This window comes from Oryctolagus cuniculus, chromosome 12, assembly GCF_964237555.1.
Source record: "Oryctolagus cuniculus chromosome 12, mOryCun1.1, whole genome shotgun sequence".
Classification (NCBI taxonomy): domain Eukaryota; kingdom Metazoa; phylum Chordata; class Mammalia; order Lagomorpha; family Leporidae; genus Oryctolagus; species Oryctolagus cuniculus.
In genome coordinates, this window is record NC_091443.1 from 89,316,935 (window position 1) to 89,337,130 (window position 20,196).

Sequence of the window (20,196 nt, forward strand, 5' to 3'; positions counted from 1 at the left end):
CACTGTTCCCCATAAAAATGTGTAAGTGTTCCGGGACCGGCGCTGTGACACAGCGGATAAAGCCCTGGCCTGAAGTGCCGGCATCCCATATAGGTGCCAGTTCTAGTTCCGGCTGCTCCACTTCCGATCCAGCTCTCTGCTATGGCCTGAGAAAGCAGCAGAGGATGGCCAAAAACCTTGGACCTCTGAACCAGCCGTGAGAGACCCAGAAGCAGTTCCTGGCTCCTGGTTTCTTATCAGCTCAGCTCCAGCTATTGAGGCCATCTGGGGAGTGAACCAGCGGATGGAAGACCTCTCTCTCTCTGTCTCTACCTCTCTGTGTAACTCTGCCTTTCAAATAAATAAAATAAATTTTTAAAAATAAATATGTAAGTGTTCTGTGTTAAAACAGTTGTGCCAGGGCCAGTGCTGTGGCATAGTGGGTAAAGCCACCGCCTGCGGTGCTGGCATCCCATATGGGCACCGGTTCGAGTCCCAGCTGCTCCACTTCCCATCTAGCTCTCTGCTATGGCCTGGGAGAGCAGTAGAAGATGGTCCAAGTCTTTGGGTTCCTGAACCAGTGTGGGAGACCCAGAAGAAGCTCCTGGCTCCTGGCTTCAGATCTGTGCAGCTTCGGCCATTGTGGCCAATTGAGGAGTGAACCAGCGGAGAGAAGGCGTCTCTCTGTGTCTCTCCCTATCTCTCTGTGTAAATCTTACTTTCAAATAAACAAATAAATATTAAAAAAAAATAAACAGTTGTGCCATCGGTTGGAAAACCTGCATCCCATTGGGAGTAGCGGGGTTACTGCTTCTGATTGCAGCTCCCTGTTATTGCACACCCTGGAAGGCAGCCAGTGATGGCTCAAGTCCTTGGTCTCCTGCCACCCACATAGGAGACCTGGATTGAGTTCGGGTCTCAAGTTCAGTGGGGCTCAGTCGCAGTCAATGCTGGCATGTAGGAGTAAAACAGCAGAAAACTTTGTCTCTCTGTCTCTTTATCTCTCAAGTTAAAAAAAAAATTGGTAAGAATGAACTCCATTTGTTAGAGCAAAACCAGATGGCAAGTAGCCTTGGAGCTGAGGGGGAAAAAAAAAAAAAGAAGAAAGAAAGAGATAACTCACAATATCAGCTCTACTAAAATCAAAAGGCTTGACTGTGATCAAATCACTTTATCGTTCAGAGTCTATTTGCTTTTTGGTAATAGAGAAGTCATGGATTTGATGGTCCCAAAGGTACTGCTTCAATGCAGTGCTGAAGCCCAGACTAAAACATCAACAGGTATTTATTGATTGTTAATGTGACATAAGTAATCGACCAAAGTCCTCGCTCTTAATGAGCTTACAGTCCAGTTGCTGCGATACGTTCTGAACACATAGGAAATGAGACTTCCACCATCTTAGCAGTTCAGCCGCAAGAAAGCAGTGAAAAACTCATTCAGGGTTCAGTGTGGCCAGGTGGATACTGTGTCCTGGTTTTACAACCGAATCTTGGAATTAGGTAGGACTTGGAAAGAAGGATGGAAAGTTGCTCTAACATGAGGGAAATAACAGAAACATAAAGAAATGATTGAACTTTTTAAAATATTTATTTATTTATTTATTTGAAAGTCGGAGTTACACAGAGAGAAGGAGAGAAAGAGAAAGAAAGAGAGAAAGAGAGAGAGAGAGTCTTCCAACCGTTTTTTCACTCCCCAATTGGCCGCAAGGGCAGAGCCGCACCCATCCAAAACCAGAAGCCAGGAGCCTCTTCCGGGTCTCCGATGTAGGTGTAGGGGTCCAAGGACTTGAGCCATATTCTTTTGCTTTCCCGGGCCATACCAAAGAGTTGGATGGGAAGTGGAGCAGCCGGGTCGCAAACCGGTGCCCATATGAGATAATGGCACTGCAGGTGGCAGCTTTACCGGCTATGCCACATCACTGGCCCTAGGTGTTTTAGTAGGTTTGTGATAGGGAGCTAAGTACCAGAGAAGATAACTCCAGGGCTGAGGGTTTCCCAGGTAGGTGAGATGAAAAGAAGGAGGGACCTAGGACTTGAAGTACATGCAGGAAGTAACTGACTTTGGATCTGAGCTGAATGGGACTATGACCAGAGAAGCCTCACTGAAGGTGGATCTGAGCTCTGTTGGGACCAGGGTTTGTTTCCAGGAGAGCACTTGAGCAAGCAGACCAGAAGAATTGCAGATTGGAGTCACAGGGTCTCCAATTGCAGATTGGGGCAGAGGTTAAACCAGCAACTGGGATGCCAGCATCCCATGTCAGAGTGTCCATTCAAGTCCCGGCTGTTCCACTTATGATCCGGCTCCCTGCTAATGTGCCTAGGAAAGCAACAGAAGATGGTCCAAGTTCTTAGGCCCCTGCACCCACATGGGAGACACGGAAGAAGCTCCTGGATCCTGGCTTCAGATCGGCGCAGCTCCAGCCATTGTGGCCAATTGAGAAGTGACCCAGCAGATGGAAGACCTCTCTCTCTCTCTCTCTCTCTCTCTCTCTTCCCCTCCCTCTCCACTGTGTAACTCTGACTTTCAAATAAATAAATAAATCTTTATAAACAATACAAAACAAAAAAAGAAAGTATTCCCAGGTCCAGTGCTGTGGTGTAGTGGGTAAAGCCTCCGCCTGCAGTACCGGCATCCCATATGGGTACCCGTTTGTGCCCCGGCTGCTGCACTTCCCATCCAGCTCTCTGCTATGGCCTGAGCAAGCAGTAGAAGATGGCCCAAGTCCTTGGGCCCCTGCACCTGCGTGGGAGACCCGGAAGAAGCTCCTGGCTCCTGGCTTTGGATGGGCCCAGCTCTAGCTGTTGCAGCCATCTGGGTTGTGAACCAGCAAATGGAAGACCTCTCTCTCTCTGCCTCTACCTCTCTGTAACTCTGCCTTTCAAATAAATAAAGAAATCTTTTTTAAAAAAGTTACAAATAGCATTTGATGGACATACAGGGTAATAAGAAAGTATTCCCAAAATGGGATAGAGTAGAATCAGGCATTCAACTAACCAAACAGAAAGAGTCCAGCACAATTAGATTATACTTATACATCACATTTTTAAAATAGACTTATTGTATTTATTTGAAAGGCAGAGTCACAGAGAGAGAGGGAGACAGAGAGAGATCAGAAAGATTGATTTTCTACCCCCTGATTTACTCCCCAATTGGCTTCAAAAGCTGGGACTGGATCAGGCCAAAGCCAGGAGCCAGGAGCTTCTTCCAGGTCTCCACATGGGTGCAGGGGCCCAAGAACTTAGGCCATCTTCTGCCATTTTCCCAGGTGTATTAGCAGGGAGTTGGATTGGAAGTGGAGCAGCTGGGACTTGAACCGGAGTGATATGGGATGCCAGCACTGCGGGCAGCAACTTAACCTGCTACGCCACAGCGCCAGCTCTGTGTCATGATTTCTAATTATTTATTTGGTGCCCCCGTTGGTAGGCTATTTTAAAATTCTGAAAAACATTTGAAAACTAAAAACCTGTAGGTTATTTTTTACTCTCCGCATTTTAAAGTGTGCTGTGTTCAAATACAAGAGCATTCTCACCAGGTGGGGGAGCCAGGGAGCCGTTCTCGAGGCATTTTCAAAAGCAAGGAGCATATTTTAAGGGTTCAGCGACTGAGAGACATTTTTCTTTTCTTTTTTTTCCTTTTTTTTTTTTTTTTTTTGACAGGTAGAGTGGACACTGAGAGAGAGACAGAGAGACAGAGAGAAAGATCTTCCTTTGCCGTTGGTTCACTTTCCAATGGCCGCCGCGGCCGGCGCGCTGCAGCCGGCGTGCTGCAGCCGGCGCACCGCGCTGATCCGAAGGCAGGAGCCAGGTGCTTCTCCTGGTCTCCCATGGGGTGCAGGGCCCAAGCACTTGGGCCATCCTCCACTGCACTCCCGGGTCACAGCAGAGAGCTGGCCTGGAAGAGGGGCAACCGGGACAGAATCCGGCGCCCCGACCGGGACTAGAACCCGGTGTGCCGGCGCCGCAAGGCGGAGGATTAGCCTACTGAGCCGGGGCGCCGGCCCAGAGACATTTTTCAACGTAGAAAATTTCCCCCTTATGGTGTTTGCAGAGCAAACGTTTCTTGGATAGAACACAGAAAACATGAACTACCAAAGAAAAGGTTCAATCGCACTGCATCGGAATTAAAAGCTTTTGTTCTTCAAAGAAAATGAGAACCACAGGCAGGGAGGATATTGCCAACTGTGTATTGCCAAAGTATGTATTTAGAGTATATTAAAATCCTTATTCCGCCATCCTAAGACAAGCAACCCAATTCAAAGTGGGCAAATCACTTCACCAAAGAAAATATGTGAATGTCAAATAAATATATAGAAAGAAGCTATCATTAGTCAGCAAGGAAATGTCCATTAAAATCACAGTGAGACACAACTGCACACCGACTCCTATGGCTAACTTTACAAAGACATCATCGCTCCAGAACCTGAAGGGGAAGTAAAACAACTGGAGCTATCCCACGGTGCTGATGGGAATAGAAACTCAGCTCAACACTTTGGAGAATCATTTGGAAGTTTCTTTAAATGTTAAACATATGCCTACTCTCTGACCCTGCCACTGCTGTCTCAGGTGTCTCGTTAAAGAAATAAAACATGGCCGGCGCCGTGGCTCACTAGGCTAATCCTCTGCATTGCGGCGCCGGCACACCGGGTTCTAGTCCCGGTCGGGGCGCCGGATTCTGTCCCGGTTGCCCCTCTTCCAGGCCAGCTCTCTGCTGTGACCCGGGAGTGCAGTGGAGGATGGCCCAAGTGCTTGGGCCCTGCACCCCATGGGAGACCAGGAGAAGCACCTGGCTCCTGCCATCAGATCAGCACGGTGGGCCGGCCACGGCGGCTATTGGAGGGTGAACCAACGGCAAAAGGAAAACCTTTCTCTCTGTCTCTCTCTCTCTCACTGTCCACTCTGCCTGTCAAAAAATAAATAAATAAAAATAAAACATATCCACGTACAGACTTGTACACAGATGTCCATTGCAGCTTCATTTGTAATAGCCAGAAAAGTGGGGAAAATATCAAGACACAAATAAACCGTGGTATCTCCAGACAATGGCGACGCCTCAATAATCAGAGGATGAGGGCGCACACACCAGCATGGGTGAATCTGAAAGTGATTACGCTGCAGGAAGGAGCCGGCCGAAAAGAGCACAGATAATGGAATTGCAACTATTTTACAGGCAAAGTGCAGTGAGGGCAAGGGGCAGATGAGGCTTCCTCAGGGCTACAGGAGGCCACCCACTGTTGGGGGATGACGGATGTCTTCATTATCTTGATTGGGATGGTGTCCTCGCATATGTCAGGACTGGCCAGCAGTGGACATTTGGCCTAGAGGTTAAGGTGCCCATGTCCAGGGTAAAGCAGGTAAAGCCACCGCCTGCAGTGCCTGCATCCCACATGGGTGCCAGTTAGAGTGCCGGCTGCTCCACTTCTGATCCAGTTCTCTGCTAACACACCTTGGAAAGCAGTGGAGGATGGCCCAAGTCCTTGGACCCCTGTACCCATGTGGGAGACCCAGAAGAAGCTCCTAGCTTCTGGCTTCAGATCAGATCAGCTCTGGCCATTGCAGCCATTTGGAAAGTGAACCGGTGGATGGAACACCTCTCTCTCTCTGCCTCTCTGTAACTCTGCCTTTCAAATAAATAAACAAATTAAAAAAAAAAAAAAAAAGATGCTTGTTTCCCACCTCAGAGTACCTGTGTTTGCTACTTGCCTCTGGCTCCTGATTCCAGCATTCCTGCTAACGCAACCATGGAAAGCAATGGTGATGGCTCACGTGGTTAAGTTCGAGCTCCCACCTTTAGCCTCACTATTATTTGGGGAGTGAACCAAGGTGTGGGAGCTTGCTCTCTCTTTGTTTCTCTGTGTCACAAATAAGTTGTTTTTAAAAGTTCTTGGCCCGGCGCGCTATGGCTCACTAGGCTAATCCTCCGCCTGAGGCGCCGGCACCCTGGGGTTCTAGTCCCAGTTGGGGTGCCGGATTCTGTCCCGGTTGCCCCTCTCCCAGTCCAGCTCTCTGCTGTGGTCTGGGAAGGCAGTGGAGGATGGCCCAAGTGCTTGGGCCCTGCACCTGCATGGGAGACAAGGAAGAAGCACCTGGCTCCTGGCTTCGATCGGCACAGCGCCCACTGTAGCAGCCACTTGGGGGGTGAACCAACGGATAAGAAGGCCTTTCTCTCTCTCTCTCTCTCTGTCTAAATCTGCCTGTCCAAAAAAAAAAAAAAAAAAAAAAAAAAAGTTCAAAATACATGCTTTAATATATGTAATCTATCTCACATGATTATGTATCTCAAAAAAGGTATATAGGGGCTGGCATTGTGGCACAGTATTACGCCACTGCCTGTAACACTATCATGCCATATTGGCACTGGTTAAAGTCCCAGCTATGGGGCAGACACTATGGCCTAGAAGGCTAAGCCTCCACCTGCAATGCCAGCGTTCCATACAGGTGCTGGTTCCGGCTTCTCCACTTTCAATCCAGCTCCCAACTAATCTGCCTGGGATAATAGTGCAAGATGGCCCAGGTGCTTCAGAGACCCAGACAAAGCTCCTGGCTCCTGGCTTCAGCCTAGCACAGCTCCAGTAGTTGCGGCCATTTGGGGAGTGAACCAGAGGATAGAAGACCTTTCTCTCTATCTCTCCCTCTCTCTCTGTAAATCCGCCTCTCAAATAAAGAAAATAAATCTTAAAAAAAAATTAAAAAAAAAAGTCCCAGCTGCTCCGCTTCTGATTCAGTTTCCTGCTAAGCAGCAGAAGATGGTGCAAGTGCCTGGCTCCTAACTTCAACCTGGCCCAGCCACGGCAGTTGCTGCCATCTGGAGAGTGAACCAGTGATTGGAAAATTCTCTCTCTCCCTCTCTCTCCCCCTTTCTCTATAACTCCAACTTTAAAATAAATCTAGAAAGGAAGAAAGAGAGAAAGAGAGAGAAAGGAAGGAAATATCTGTTGATCTTTTTTCTGGCGCTTTTACATTTTATTAGCTACTATAGTACAGACCCTCTCCCCCCACCACCACCATGAGGTCGGGCCCCAGTTGCCCCGTCACCCCCCTCCCCCATGAGATCAGACCTTCCTAGGAGCCTCTGCCCGGGCCGCCTGGGCCCTCTGGAACTCCTGCTGCCACAGAGCAAGGCTCTCCCTCTGTTGCTCTGACAGCCATTCAAGGTCCCAGAGCTGAGATTCGTATTGCTTGATTTCAGCTGTGACACAGTCCAGCCTCTTCCCCACTGTGGCCCGAAACTCCCCCAGCTTCTGCTTAACCAGCACTGGACCCAAACGTTCAAAGACTAGGGGCTGGGCCCGTGGCATAGTAGGTTAAGCCTCTGCCTGCAATGCTGGCATCCCATATGGTTTGAGTCCTGACTGCTCCACTTCCAATCCAGCTCCCTGCTAATGCCCTGGGAAAGCACCAGAAGATGGGCCCCTGCACCCATGTGGGAGACCTGGAGGAAGTTCCTGGCTTCAAATGGGCTCAGCTCTGGCTGTTAGGGCCATTTGGGGAGTGAACCAGTGAATGGAATATCTTATCTTCTCTTTTCTCTGTCTATAACTCTGCCTCTCAGATAAATAAATAGATGTTGAAAAAAAGAAAGAAAAAAAAAAAAAAACAGAAGAAGTTTCAAGACCAGATTGGATCCCTCCTGCAGAGCCAGTTCCCCCTTCACAACAGCAGTTTCTGTTCGTCGGGCTTCCAGCTTCTGCCTCTCTGGCATGGACATACTCAAGTCCTTCTGCGGCTCTGATACGCCTCCGCTTCTCCCCACAGCTTCTTCTGGCTCAGCTCAGCCATGGCCGGGATGACAGCCCGCGGGGGGCGGGCGGTCTCTTCCGCTCTCTGGAAGGTACTGAGCCCCCCCCCCCCCCCCCCGCCCCAGACAGGCCTAAAGAAATGACAGCACTCTTGAGCGGCAGTCCTTTAGGCTCTGCAGCCTCTCCCTGTCCCAAAAGGCGAATCTAAACAACCCCTGAGAGTGCAGGGTGAAAAGAGATGCAAATCCCCTCAAAGGATACCTACCCTAACCTATTCACATTTTCCCTTCTGTGTTAATCAACCTGGAAGTAAACAAACCTTGGTTGGTTTTTAAGTCCCCCCCTCCCCGCCTTTGTTTTGCTCTTTTAGAAAAAATATTCATTTGAAAAAAAGAACAGAGAGAGAGGAGACCCAGAGAGAAAGGGCTCAGCCAACTGTCGGTTGACTCCCCAAACGGCTGCAACAACTAGTCCTGGGCCAGGTCAAAACCAGGAACCAGGAACTCCATCTGGGTCTCCTACGCAGGTGCAGGGGCTCGAGTCTTTGGGCCACCTTTCACAGCTTTCCCAGGTGCATTAGAGGGAGCTGGATTGAAGTGGAGCAACTGGGACTTGAACCAGTGCTCTGATGTGGGATGCAGATGTGAGAACTGCAGTCTGGGGCCAGCGCCATGGCACAGTAGGTTAATCCTCCACCTGCAGTGCTGGCATCCCATATGGGCCCTGGTTCTAGTCTCGGCGGTTCCTCTTCCAATCCATCTCTCTGCTGTGGCCTGGGAAAGCAGAAGATGGTCCAACTCCTTGGACCCCTGCACCCACATGGGAGACCCAGAAGAAGCTCCTGGGACCAGCGCCGCCGCTCACTAGGCTAATCCTCCGCCTGCGGCGCCAGCACACTGGGTTCTAGTCCCGGTAGGGGCGCCGGATTCTGTCCCGGTTGCCCCTCTTCCAGGCCAGCTCTCTGCTGTGGCCCAGGAGTGCAGTGGAGGATGGCCCAAGTACTTGGGCCCTTCTCCCCATGGGAGACCAGGAGAAGCACCTGGCTCCTGCCATCGGATCAGCGTGGTGCGCCAGCCACAGCGCACTGGCTGCAGTGACCATTGGGGGGTAAACCAACGGAAAAAGGAAGACCTTTCTTTTCTTTTCTTTCTTTTTTTTTTTTTTTGACAGGCAGAGTGGACAGTGAGAGAGAGAGACAGAGAGAAAGGTCTTCCTTTTGCCGTTGGTTCACCCTCCAATGGCCGCCGCGGCCGGCGCGCTGCGGCCGGTGCACCGCGCTGATCTGATGGCAGGAGCCAGGAGCCAGGTGCTTTTCCTGGTCTCCCATGGGGTGCAGGGCCCAAGCACCTGGGCCATCCTCCACTGCACTCCCTGGCCACAGCAGAGGGCTGGCCTGGAAGAGGGGCAACCGGGACAGAATCCGGCGCCCCCGACCGGGACTAGAACCTGGTGTGCCGGCGCCGCTAGGCGGAGGATTAGCCTAGTGAGCCGCGGCGCCGGCCAGGAAGACCTTTCTCTCTGTCTCTCTCTCTCACTGTCCACTCTGCCTGTCAAAAAAAAAAAAAAAAAAAAAAAAAAAAAAAAAAAAAAGCAGCAGCAGCAGCAGCAGCTCCTGGCTTTGGATCAGCTCAGAACCGGCCATTGCGGCTATTTGGGGAATGAACCAGCAGATGGAAGACCTTTCTCTCTGTCTCTCCCTTTCACTGTCTGTAACTCTACCTCTCAATAAATAAATAAAATTTTTAAAAAAGTTAATAACAAATTAAAGTTCAAAAAAAAAAAAAAGCCTCAGTTTAACCGGCTGAGCCCCAGTCCTTTTTCATGTTAAAAATGTTATGTCTTCTGAACATTTTGTGTCTTTTGTTTCAAATTTTGAGTGCTTTTTAAATTATATAATTAACAGTAGATTATGTGTGTGTGAGTTTTTGAAGGGCAGAAAAGTATAAGAAAGGAAAGAAAATCTGTTGTTGATACGCCACTCATGAAAATCTCTTCACCTGGGGGAGTCCACGTTGATTGTCAGCCATTGTCACAAGCAGCTGATATTACAGGCTCAGAGGACTCTATGGTACTGTCAACTTATAAGTTTTATTTCAAAGGCAAGCCAGTATTTGTTCCTTTACAAACTAGGATCTTTTATTCTTTTATTACAAAAAGAATCCAGTTGTTGTGAAATACACAATGAAAACCTTCTGATTATTGCCAAAAGAGAAGTCATCCCATCTGAAGAAATCCCATCTAACATTTTTTTCTCATACTGCAGTCACGAGAGAACTCTGGCTTTTTATCAGATACTTTTCTAACATTAACTCTCTTCACCTATAAGTCTGTGCAGGGTGAAGCTAATTTAAAATCTTTTTACATAAATAGTTTAGGAATATAATTGGTGGTCCAGATTCTTAGGCTCCTGTGGCTTTGGCAGCTGTCCCTGTTGAGGAACTGAATGAAGAGACACAGTGTGAAGGGGAACCCTCCCCCTGCCCCTCCCCCCCAGGCTGCATCCGCTTCCTCTGCTCTGATGTCAGACATTCCCATAGCGATGAAACCACCGGGTTATTTTGGGAGCCAATTTTAATGATCGCTCATTCCTCATCTGAAGGAAAAGGTGCCTCCACAAGTGCAGGGTGATGCAACTGTAATTGCTCTGTGAGGATGTGGCTTAAATCAGACAGGATGTCAGACCCACCGCCGCTTTCTGGAGGGGAGTTGAATACAGGGACCCTGCCCGGCTTGGCGGATGTGGTGCTGTGACCCTCAGAGGGCTCCGCGAAAGAACCAGCGGGGACATGCCAGCTTCCTGGAGGACAGCTGCGGAGAAGGAAGTCAGCTTCCTCTGGAATCACAGTGCAGGATCCCGGATGTTCCGATCCTCAAGTCTGGAATGAGATTCAACCAATCTCAACTCTCTTTTCCAGGACAATAATTCAAATGCTTGTCACTTGTCATCATTGGTCTTCACCCCTCCTCTTCTTCTGATTTCTTCTCCCCAGTGGAAAATCCCTGCGTCATCCTTTTCTTGTCAGAAGCTTTGCAAAGATTACCAGCAGGAAATTTAAACACAAGAGTGACCCTTTGCGCTACAGTGATCTCAGAGTTGCAATAAGAACATGTGGGAGCTATACAGTCATCTTTTCTTTCTTCGTGTTTATTTGTTTTCATCTACTTGAAAGGCAGACACACACACACACACACACAGAGAATATCTTCCATTTGTTGGTTCACCTCCCAAATGTCCACAACACCCAGGGCTGGGCTAAGCTGAAGCCAAGAGCCCTGAACTCCATCTGGATCTCCCCCATGGGCAGCAGGGGCCCACGTAGTGAGCCATTGTATGCTGCCTCTCGGGATGCACTGGCAGGAAGATGAATCAGAAGGGGAATGGCTGGGACTTGAATTTGGGATGTGGGTGTCCCAGACTTCACTGTTGCGTCACAACACCCACCCTGGAGCCATCTTAGTCTGCCCATCACTCTTCTCTGATTCACTCTTCTCAGGAGTAGGGCAGCTTCTGGAAAGCTTACAATTTGCCTGAAAAGAATGAGCTATATGCATGACACAGCCCTGGGTTTCGACTTATTTTAAGATATTGTAAACTATAATTATTGGTTCATCAGTGTGCTTTGTGTTTTTTTATACTCCCAGGGAGCAAAGACTCTCTCTTCTGTAATGTGCTGGCTATTTGTCCCTGCTCTTGTCCAGGCTTACTCTGAACAGAAAGATCTTGGAATTGCATTTGACACAAGCCTTCACCTTTACAGAGTGGGAGACCGAATTAATTTGGGGAGTTTATTTATTTATTTTTAAGGTTTAATTATTATTTGAAAGAGTTACACAGAGAAAGGGGGAGACAGAGAGAGAGATCTTTCATCCGCTGGTTCACTCCCCAGATGGTCGTAACAGCTGGGGCTGGGCCAGGCCAAAGCCAGGAGCTTCTTCCAGGTCTCCCACATGGGTGGCAGGGGTCCGGTACTTGGGCCATCTGCTGCTGCTTTTCCCAGGCCATCAGCAGGAAGCTGGATTGGAAGAAGAGCAGGTGGGACATGAGCAGGTGCCCACACGGGATGCTGGCATTGTTGGCAGCTGCTTTACTCACTATGCCATGATGCCAGCCCCTCATTTTAGGATTTTAGAGCTGGATTATAGGGACTGTGATTTCTAGTCTCCCAGCTTTATGAAGGGGAAACTCAGCCTCTGGGGGTCCTCCAAGGTCACTTTTCTGTTTTTTATTTTTTTCCCTTTTTTTTTTCTTTTATTTTTTTTTCATTTTTTTTTTCTTTTCTTAAAGGTCACTTTTCTAATTACAAATGGAACAGGGACATCATCTGAGTGCCAGGCCAATGCCATCTTGCCACACAGTAGGTAGGTTCGACAAGTTTTGCTTGATAGTCGTCAAGTAGATTGGATTGGCCATGAGCTTTTTCAAGTCTCTCCAACGATAGATACCAAGGGTCTTGGTAATTCCATAAACAACAATAACTTAATATTTTCTCTTTCACCATTTTTATACTAACCTTCAATTTCAAGTTATATCAAACCATATTTCATATAATTCCATAGATTTGAACATATCATAACCCACATTTGAGTTCTATGAGTTTGGGGCCAAACTTAGAAACTGACAAACTTAGATGCCCTTCAAACTTAGTTTATGAACTATTAAAAAAAATTTAGGTGGCTGCCATTGTGGTACAGTGGGTTAAGCAGCTGCCTGCCACAAATGGGCATCCCTTATGAGCACTGGTTCCCATATGAGTCCCAACTGCTCCACTGCCAGTAGCTCCCTGCTGACAGAACTGGGAAGGCATCAGAGGATGGTGCAAGTACTTGGGACCCTGCTGCCCATGGGAGACCCAGATGGAGTTCCAGCCTCCTGGCTTCAGTCTGGCCCAACCCTGGCTGTTGAGGTCATTTGAAAAATGAGCCAGCAGATGGAAGACTCTCTCTCTCTCTTTCCTTCCCTCTTTCTCCCTTCCTCTTTCTCTTTAATTCTGTGTTTCAAATACATAAATAAATAAACCCCTAAAAAAAAGCAGTTCTCTATACTGTCCACAGTGCATGAGCTCGGATTTAGGAATTTGGGGTAGACATCCGGCCCAGCAGTGAGGACTCCAGTCAAGGCAGCCGCAGCCAGAGTCAGAGGGCGTGGTGTGAGTTCTGGCTGTGCTCTGACTCTAGCCTCCTGCTAGTCTGCACTCCAGGAGGAAGCAGGTGACAGCTCAAGTACTGGCCTTAGTACTGCTCATCCATCTGGACCGAGTTCCCTGCTCCTTCTCCAGCCTAGCCCAGCCCTGGCTATTGCAGGCATTTGGATAGTGAATCAGTGGATAGGGGTATCCTTCTCTGCCTTTCAAAAAGAATAAATAGTTCTGGGGGCCAGTGCTGTGGTGCAGTGGGTTAACGCCCTGGACTGCAGTGCCGGCTTGAGACCCGGCTGCTCCACTTCCCATCCAGCTCTCTGCTGTGGCCTGGGAAAGCAGTAGAAGATGCCCCAAGTCCTTGGGCCCCTGCACCCGCATGGGAGACCTGGAAGAAGTTCCTGGCTCCTGGCTTCGGATTGGCACAGCTCCAGCCATTGCAGCCAATTCGGGAGTGAACCAGCGGATGGAAGACCTCTCTCTCTCTCTCTCTCTCTCTCTCTCTGCCTCTCCTCTCTCTGTGCAACTCTGACTTTCAAATAAATAAATAAATCTTTTTAAAAAATAAATAGTTCTTACTGATTGAAATTTCTGGAGAGAAAAGCCTTTTCTTTTCTAATTTTCCATCATACAGGTGGGCACAAATGATATAATTTCTCTTTCGTGTATATTTAGGTGGTTTCAGATTTTAGCTATACAACTTATATCATACCATGGTATTAATCATTCCTTTATATAGCTTTCATATTTCCCCAGAAAATATTCATGGAAATGGGATTACTGTGCCAAACTGTGTGAATTATTTTTTTAAAGATTTAATTGGGGCTAGTGCTGTGGGACAGTGAATTAAAGCCCCAGCCTGCAGTGGTGGCATTCCATATGGGCAATGGTTCTAGTCCCGGCTGCTCCACTTCCATTCCAGCTCTGTGCTATGGTCTGGGAAAGCAGTGGAAGATGTCCCAAGTCCTTGGGCCCCTGCACCTGCATGGGAGGCCCAGAAGAAGCTTCTGGCTCCTGGCTTCGGATCAGCTCAGCTCTGGCTGTTGCAGTCATTTGGGGAGTGAACCAGTGGATGGAAGGTCTCTTTCTCTCTCTCTCTGACTCTGACTCTCTCTGTAACTCTGTCCTTTAAATAAACTAAATAAATCTCTTATTTATTTATTTGAAAGAGAGTCAGAGAGAGCTCTACGACATCAAGTGGTTCACTCCCCAAATGGCTGCAACACTGGGGCAGAGTCAGTCCAAAGCCAAGAGCCAAGAACTCCATGCATGGGTGGCAGGAACCCAAGTCCTCGAACCATTGCCCGCTGCCTTCCAGGCATTATCAGGGAGCGGACAGAAGGCAGAGCAGCCAGGACTGATGCCAGGCGTGCTCTGGCTGTGCTCCTGGTTCTGGCCTCTTGCTAATATGTACTCTGGGAGGACACAATGATGGCTCAAGTGGTGGCCTAATTGCTGCACACAAGGCTGCCCCCTGAGGGAATGTTTTTGAAAACCAAATTGCTTTCTAGAAAGCCTTTAAGAAATGATTCCCCTTCCAGAAGATTAGGTTATGTGATGAAAACCCACACATCCACATTGATTTAGCTCTGTGTGCCAGTCAGTATTATTTCATGACTGAATTTAATACAACAATCCGGTGCAGTCCATAGCCTGATTCTTATTTTATAGAGGAATCAACAGAGGCCCAGAGAAGTTAAGTCATCAGCCCAAGAACTGGAATTAATTCCTGGTCCTTCTCTCTCAAGTTTATGCTCTGTTTTGTTTTGTTTTGGCTGCTTTTGGACTGCAAGTGTCAAGGTTTGAGTTCAGTGTTGGCCTGGGTTCCTGAACCATTGTCGTCATTGGCTGCCCTCTACCAGGCCCTTATCTTTTTCACGTAATAGAGCCATGCACATGCTGGATGAACCACATGAAATTTCCCATATTCAAACACTTTTCAAACTAGAAACCCAGCAACTTCCTATGTGTCCAACTTAATACTTAAGTTACAGGGTTTAGCCAGCGCCGCAGCTCACTAGGCTAATCCTCCGCCTTGCAGCGCCGGCACACCGGGTTCTAGTCTGGGTCGGGGCGCCAGATTCTGTCCCGGTTGCCCCTCTTCCAGGCCAGCTCTCTGCTGTGGCCAGGGAGTGCAGCGGAGGATGGCCCAGGTCCCTGGACCCTGCACCCGCATGGGAGGGAGACCAGGAGAAGCACCTGGCTCCTGCCTTCGGATCAGTGCGGTGCGCTGGCCGCGGCGGCCATTGGAGGGTGAACCAACGGCAAAAGGAAGACCTTTCTCTCTTTCTCTCTCACTGTCCACTCTGCCTGTCAAAAAAAAAAAAAAAAAAAAAAAAGTTGCAGGGTTTATCGCACTGTGTTAAACACAATACAGTGGAGTCTGTCTGGGTCTCATCTTTGCAGTCAGCACTTGGGTTAGACACTCAGGAAAAGAAGACAGATCTTGGGAATCACCACCCGTCTGAAAAGGAAATGAGAACAAGCTCTCCTACCTTGAACTGTATTACCAACTTTAACCATGGAGGCAGTTCTGATCTAGATTCTTAGACCATGTTGACGATTTTGAAGTTATGTGTTAAGGCCAGCACCGTGGCACTGTGGCATAGCGAGTAAAACCACCGCCTACAGTGCTGGCATCCCACATGGGTGCTGGTTCGAGACCCGGCTGCTCCACTTCCAACACAGCTCTCTGCTATGGCCTGGGAAAGCAGTAGAAGGTGGCCCAAGTCCTTGAGCCCTTGCACCCATGTGGGAAGCCCAGAAGAAGCTCCTGACTCCTGGCTTCGGATCGGCGCAGCCCCGGCCATTGCAGCCATCTGGGGAGCTCTCTCTCTGCCTCTCCTCTCCTAATTCTTTTATATAAATAAATAAATCTTTAAAAAAATTATGTATTTATGTATTTGAAAGGCAGAATGACAGAGAGGGAGAGCCAGATCTTCCATCTGCTGGTTCCCTCTCCAAATGGCCATACAGTTAAGGCTAGCAGGAAGCTGGATCAGAAGTAGAGGAGTTAGAGCTCAAATGGGCACTGATATGGGATGCTGGCGTTGCCAGTCAAGTGGCGACTTAGCCTGCTGTGCCACAAGGGCAGCTCCTGGATGATGATTCAGGAACACTGCTCAGTGGAGACCAACTCCCAGCAGTGCTCACAGAATCCTAACATTTCAGGGCCATCACTGTGGCATAGCAGGTAAAGCTGCCACCTGCAGTGCTGGTTTGAGTCCCTACTGCTCCTCTTCTGATCTAGCTCTCTGCTGCGGCCTGGGAAAGAAGAAGATGGCCCAAGTCTTTGGGCCCCTGCATCCACGTGGGAGACCCGGAAAAAGCTCCTGGCTCCTGGCTCTGGATCGACTCAGCTCCTGCCGTTGTGGCCAATTGGGGAATGAACCAGCGGATGGAACACCTCTCTCTCTCTTTTTCTCTCTCTCTTTCTCTTTTTCCTCTCCTTCTCTGTCTTACTCGGACTTTCAAATAAATAAATAAATAAATCTTAAAAAAAAAAAAATCCTGGCCAGCGTCGTGGCTCACTTGGCTAATACTCCGCCTGCGGCGCTGGCACCCCGGGTTCTAGTCCTGGTTGGGGCACTGGATTCTGTTCTGGTTGCTCCTCTTCCAGTACTGCTCTCTGCTGTGGCCCGGGAAGGCAGTGGAAGATGGCCCAAGTCCGTGGGCCCTGCACCCCATAGGAGACCAGGAAGCACCTGGCTCCTGCCTTCAAATCAGCCTGGTGCGTGGGCTGCAGCGCGCCGGCCACAGCGGCCATTGGAGGGTGAACCAACAGCAAAAGGAAGACCTTTCTCTCTGTCTCTCTCTCTCTCACTGTCCACTCTGCCTGTAAAAAAAAAAAAAAAGTACAGCTTAGCTGCTTATCACACACGCACAACTAGGTTGGATGACAGGTTAATTTGTTTCACTTCAGTAAGCGTTTTACTATATATGTCCACCCCAAACATTATATCAAAAATTTCAAATATGCACCAAAGTTATTAGAAAAAGGAAAACCCGGAGTCCACAGGAATACCTCCAGTTCCAGTGTAACAGCACAAGGGCTCCTCCCTTCCCGGGTCTGTAACTCCATTCTCCCACTGGGACACCTGGCTCCCTCATGCTGCATACACTTAGTTATTGGGTCAGTCACCCTTTACGCTGCTGGCCTCTCATGGAAGCTTCCGTTCCTCGTCTCCTTGGGCTAGAGGACCGTGGAGGGCTGCAGCCTTGGCCTACCAGCCGTTCTCCCCGCCTCGGGGTTCTCAGCTTCCTCACCTGCCAGGTCACCAGGTGCACGTGGTCCGACTTCCTTCTGCACACCTGACGTCTCTGGGATTGAATATTTTAGCAAGGAGAAGGGTAGGAGGAAGACTGTAAATTTCTGAATAAGGATTGTGGCCATTATTCATTATTCATGTCTCATTTCTTCAGTTTTATAGAACTGGAATTATCGGATGCAAGAGGGTTTTTTTTTTTTTTTTTTTTGACAGGCAGAGTGGATAGTGAGAGAGAGAACAGAGAGAAAGGTCTTCCTTTGCCGTTGGTTCACCCTCCAATGACCGCCGCGGCCGGCACGCTGAGGCCCGCGCACTGCGCTGATCCGAAGCCAGGAACCAGGTACTTATCCTGGTCTCCCATGGGGTGCAGGGCCCAAGCACTTGGGCCGTCCTCCACTGCACTCCCGGGCCACAGCAGAGAGCTGGCCTGGAAGAGGGGCAACCGGGACAGAATCCGGCGCCCCGACCGGGACTAGAACCCGGTGTGACGGCGCCGCAAGGCGGAGGATTAGCCTAGTGAGCCGCGGCGCCGGCCGCAAGAGGGTTTTTAAGGCTCTTTAAAAAATGATCAATCCGCTCTCCAAAACTGCCTGCCGATTTACAGCTTCACAAGCACTGAGTACCCAGCTTCCCGTATTACTACAAAAAAACGACGCATAAATACATATGCCAGTTTGTTAGGGGCAAAGAATCTGAAAAGTTTTCTGTTCTCGCATGCTGCTTCTCTCCTGCACACAAGAAGGGGTCCTTTTCCCTATTTATTTTATTATTTCCCCTCCATCAACGTGGAGGCCCGGTGGGGCGCCAGTCTCCTCAGGCGAGGAAGGCCCCACGACACCGGGCGCCTTCGAACTCACCTCGCCGCTCGCGGGAGACTCACATCGCTTTCCCAGCGGCTCCCCGTGGAGCCTCACGGCAGCAGAGGGCGCCATGGAGCCCGCGCAGAGCCCCGCCCCCAGGACAGCGCACCGCGTGACGTATTTCCGCGTCATCTGCCTCCGGGCCGTGCTCTCATTGGCTGTCGGCGAGGCGATGGGGGCGGAACCGAGCGGGTGTGTGGCCAGCGCCGCAGCCCGGTTGGGGGCAAGGCTTCCCCCTTCTCCGCCCCTCCCCCGCCCTCCAGTCCCTCCCCGGGGCGGCTGCGCGGAGCTGCTGGGAGCGCGGCGGCGGCGGCGGCGGCGGCTGCACTTTCGCGGGCTGGGGCCGGCTCGGGGCTCCGGTGCGCTCGCGGCGGGGTTGTCGGAGCCTCAAGGGCTGGCTGGCGGAAGGAGAGAGGGAGGGACTCCCGGGCTGCAGAGCCTCTCCCTCAGCCTGCTCCGCCCGCGCCGGCGGGGCAGCCCCGGGGCTCCCTGCGTGCCGAGCCGAGTCCCGGCCGGGTGGGGCGGGGGTGCGCCGACACCGCTGCCGGCCCCTCGGCTCTGAGCGGCCCGCGAGCGGAGCAGCCCCGGTTCCGCGGCCCCGGCCCCGCGCAGCGGACGCAGGGCAGCGCCGAGGGAAGGAAGCGAGAGGGGCCGCCCTCCCCGCCTCCGAAATGCCCAAGAAGAAGCCGACGCCCATCCAGCTGAACCCCGCGCCCGACGGCTCGGCGGTGAACGGCACCAGCTCGGCGGAGTGAGTGCGGGGCGGGCGGTCGCGTCCGCGTCGGGCCGCGGGGGGCGCCGAGCGGCCGCCGCGAGGCCCGGTGACTAAGCGCTGACGGGGCGCCTGACTCAGTCCGGCTGGCGGCCCCGGCCGCGCGGCTCTTCCCGAGGACCGGGCGCGGGGCCGCCCCCTCCCCCACCGCCGTGATGCTCGGGGTCCCGGCCCGCGAGCCCCCGACGGCCGGCGGGGCGTGGAGCCGGCGCGCGCGAGCCGCGTGCTCACCTGCGTGCCTGACACCTGTGGGGCCGGCGGCTGCGCGGCGCGCGCAGGCGTGTGTCCACGCGGACTTCCCCCGGGCTTTCCCTGGCCGACTTCGGGGGCGCCCGGTCCCTGGCCTGCTTCCTGGGAACCGTCTTGCTCCAGGAAGGCAGCCCTCCTCGTCGTCTTCATTCATTCAACAAACCTTCCCGTCACCCAGGTTACCTGCCCTGGCTTTGCCCCCTGAGCTACATACCCGCGGTGCTGACGCCACACGCAAGCTGCTCCGGATCTGCCCACCAAACACTGAGCACTGATTTCATGAAGTCACCACCAGGCCGTTTCGTGGGGGGTTGTACCCCCTCCCTCCCCCGCCGCCCCTTTGCTGGGTGCAGAAATGAACAGGGCAGGCTAGGTTCTTAATCTTTGACCTTAGACACTGGCTGGTGAAGGACCTTCTGCCCTTGGGTCATTTCTGACTGTTCCCTTAGGTTTTCCCAGTCTTGGGGGGAGGGAGCTTGGGGCCTTGGTGCTGACCCCTGTAGGGGTCACTAGGCCCCACCCTGTGGTGTGAGCCCAGTCAGGCTGAGACCCGCCCCCAACAGATGTTCCTGGGAAGGTCTCCCTGGAACAGGTCTGTCTGGCGTGGTGTTGTCTTGTACAGGTCCTTGTAGGTTGCGTCGCAGAGGCTTGGATGAGTTTTAGTGTTTAGTAAGGGAGCCTGGAATCCCCCCATCCTCCCCCAGCCCGCGGTGGGGGGACAAGGGATTCCTCAGTACTGCTCAGGACAAGGTCTGGCCCCTGTGTGTGTCCTGGCCTGATGATCCTTTTCCTACTTGATTTGGAAATACCTGTTGTTCTGCTGTGGGGTAATTGCAATTCCCCAGCGGTATTCTTGCAGAAGGAGAGGAATTGCATTTAAAGAACAGAGCGAGATGAGGATAAGAAGAACTAGCCCAGAGATAGTGGCAGAAGAAATTTGGGGTGGGACTGGGAGGTGCTGAACAGTGGTTAGTTTAGAAGCTGGGCCGCACAGTCAGGCAAGGTTAGAAGCCTGGCTCTGTCACCTGTGGTTTTGCGACTTGTGACTTTTTTAAAATTTATTTGAAAGGCAGAGTGACACAGAGATCTTCCATCCACTGGTTCTTTCCCCAAATGCCTGCAACAGCCAGAGCTGGGCCAGGCCAAAGCCAGGAGCCAGGAGCTCCATCAAGATCTCCCATGTGGGTGACAGGGTCTC

General features: G+C 51.0%; 1 long non-coding RNA gene and 1 pseudogene across 1 annotated transcript; both read right to left on the bottom strand.

Moving 5' to 3' along the window:
• Positions 1-7,027: 7,027 nt before the first annotated feature.
• Positions 7,028-7,754, bottom strand: LOC100348088 (prefoldin subunit 6 pseudogene; annotated as a pseudogene).
• Positions 7,755-11,486: 3,732 nt separating this feature from the next.
• Positions 11,487-18,105, bottom strand: LOC127483680 (uncharacterized). Its single transcript, XR_007910150.2, has 2 exons — positions 17,975-18,105; positions 11,487-11,727 (listed from the first exon to the last, which is right to left on the bottom strand). It is a non-coding gene; the product is annotated as an uncharacterized lncRNA (long non-coding RNA).
• Positions 18,106-20,196: the final 2,091 nt, after the last annotated feature.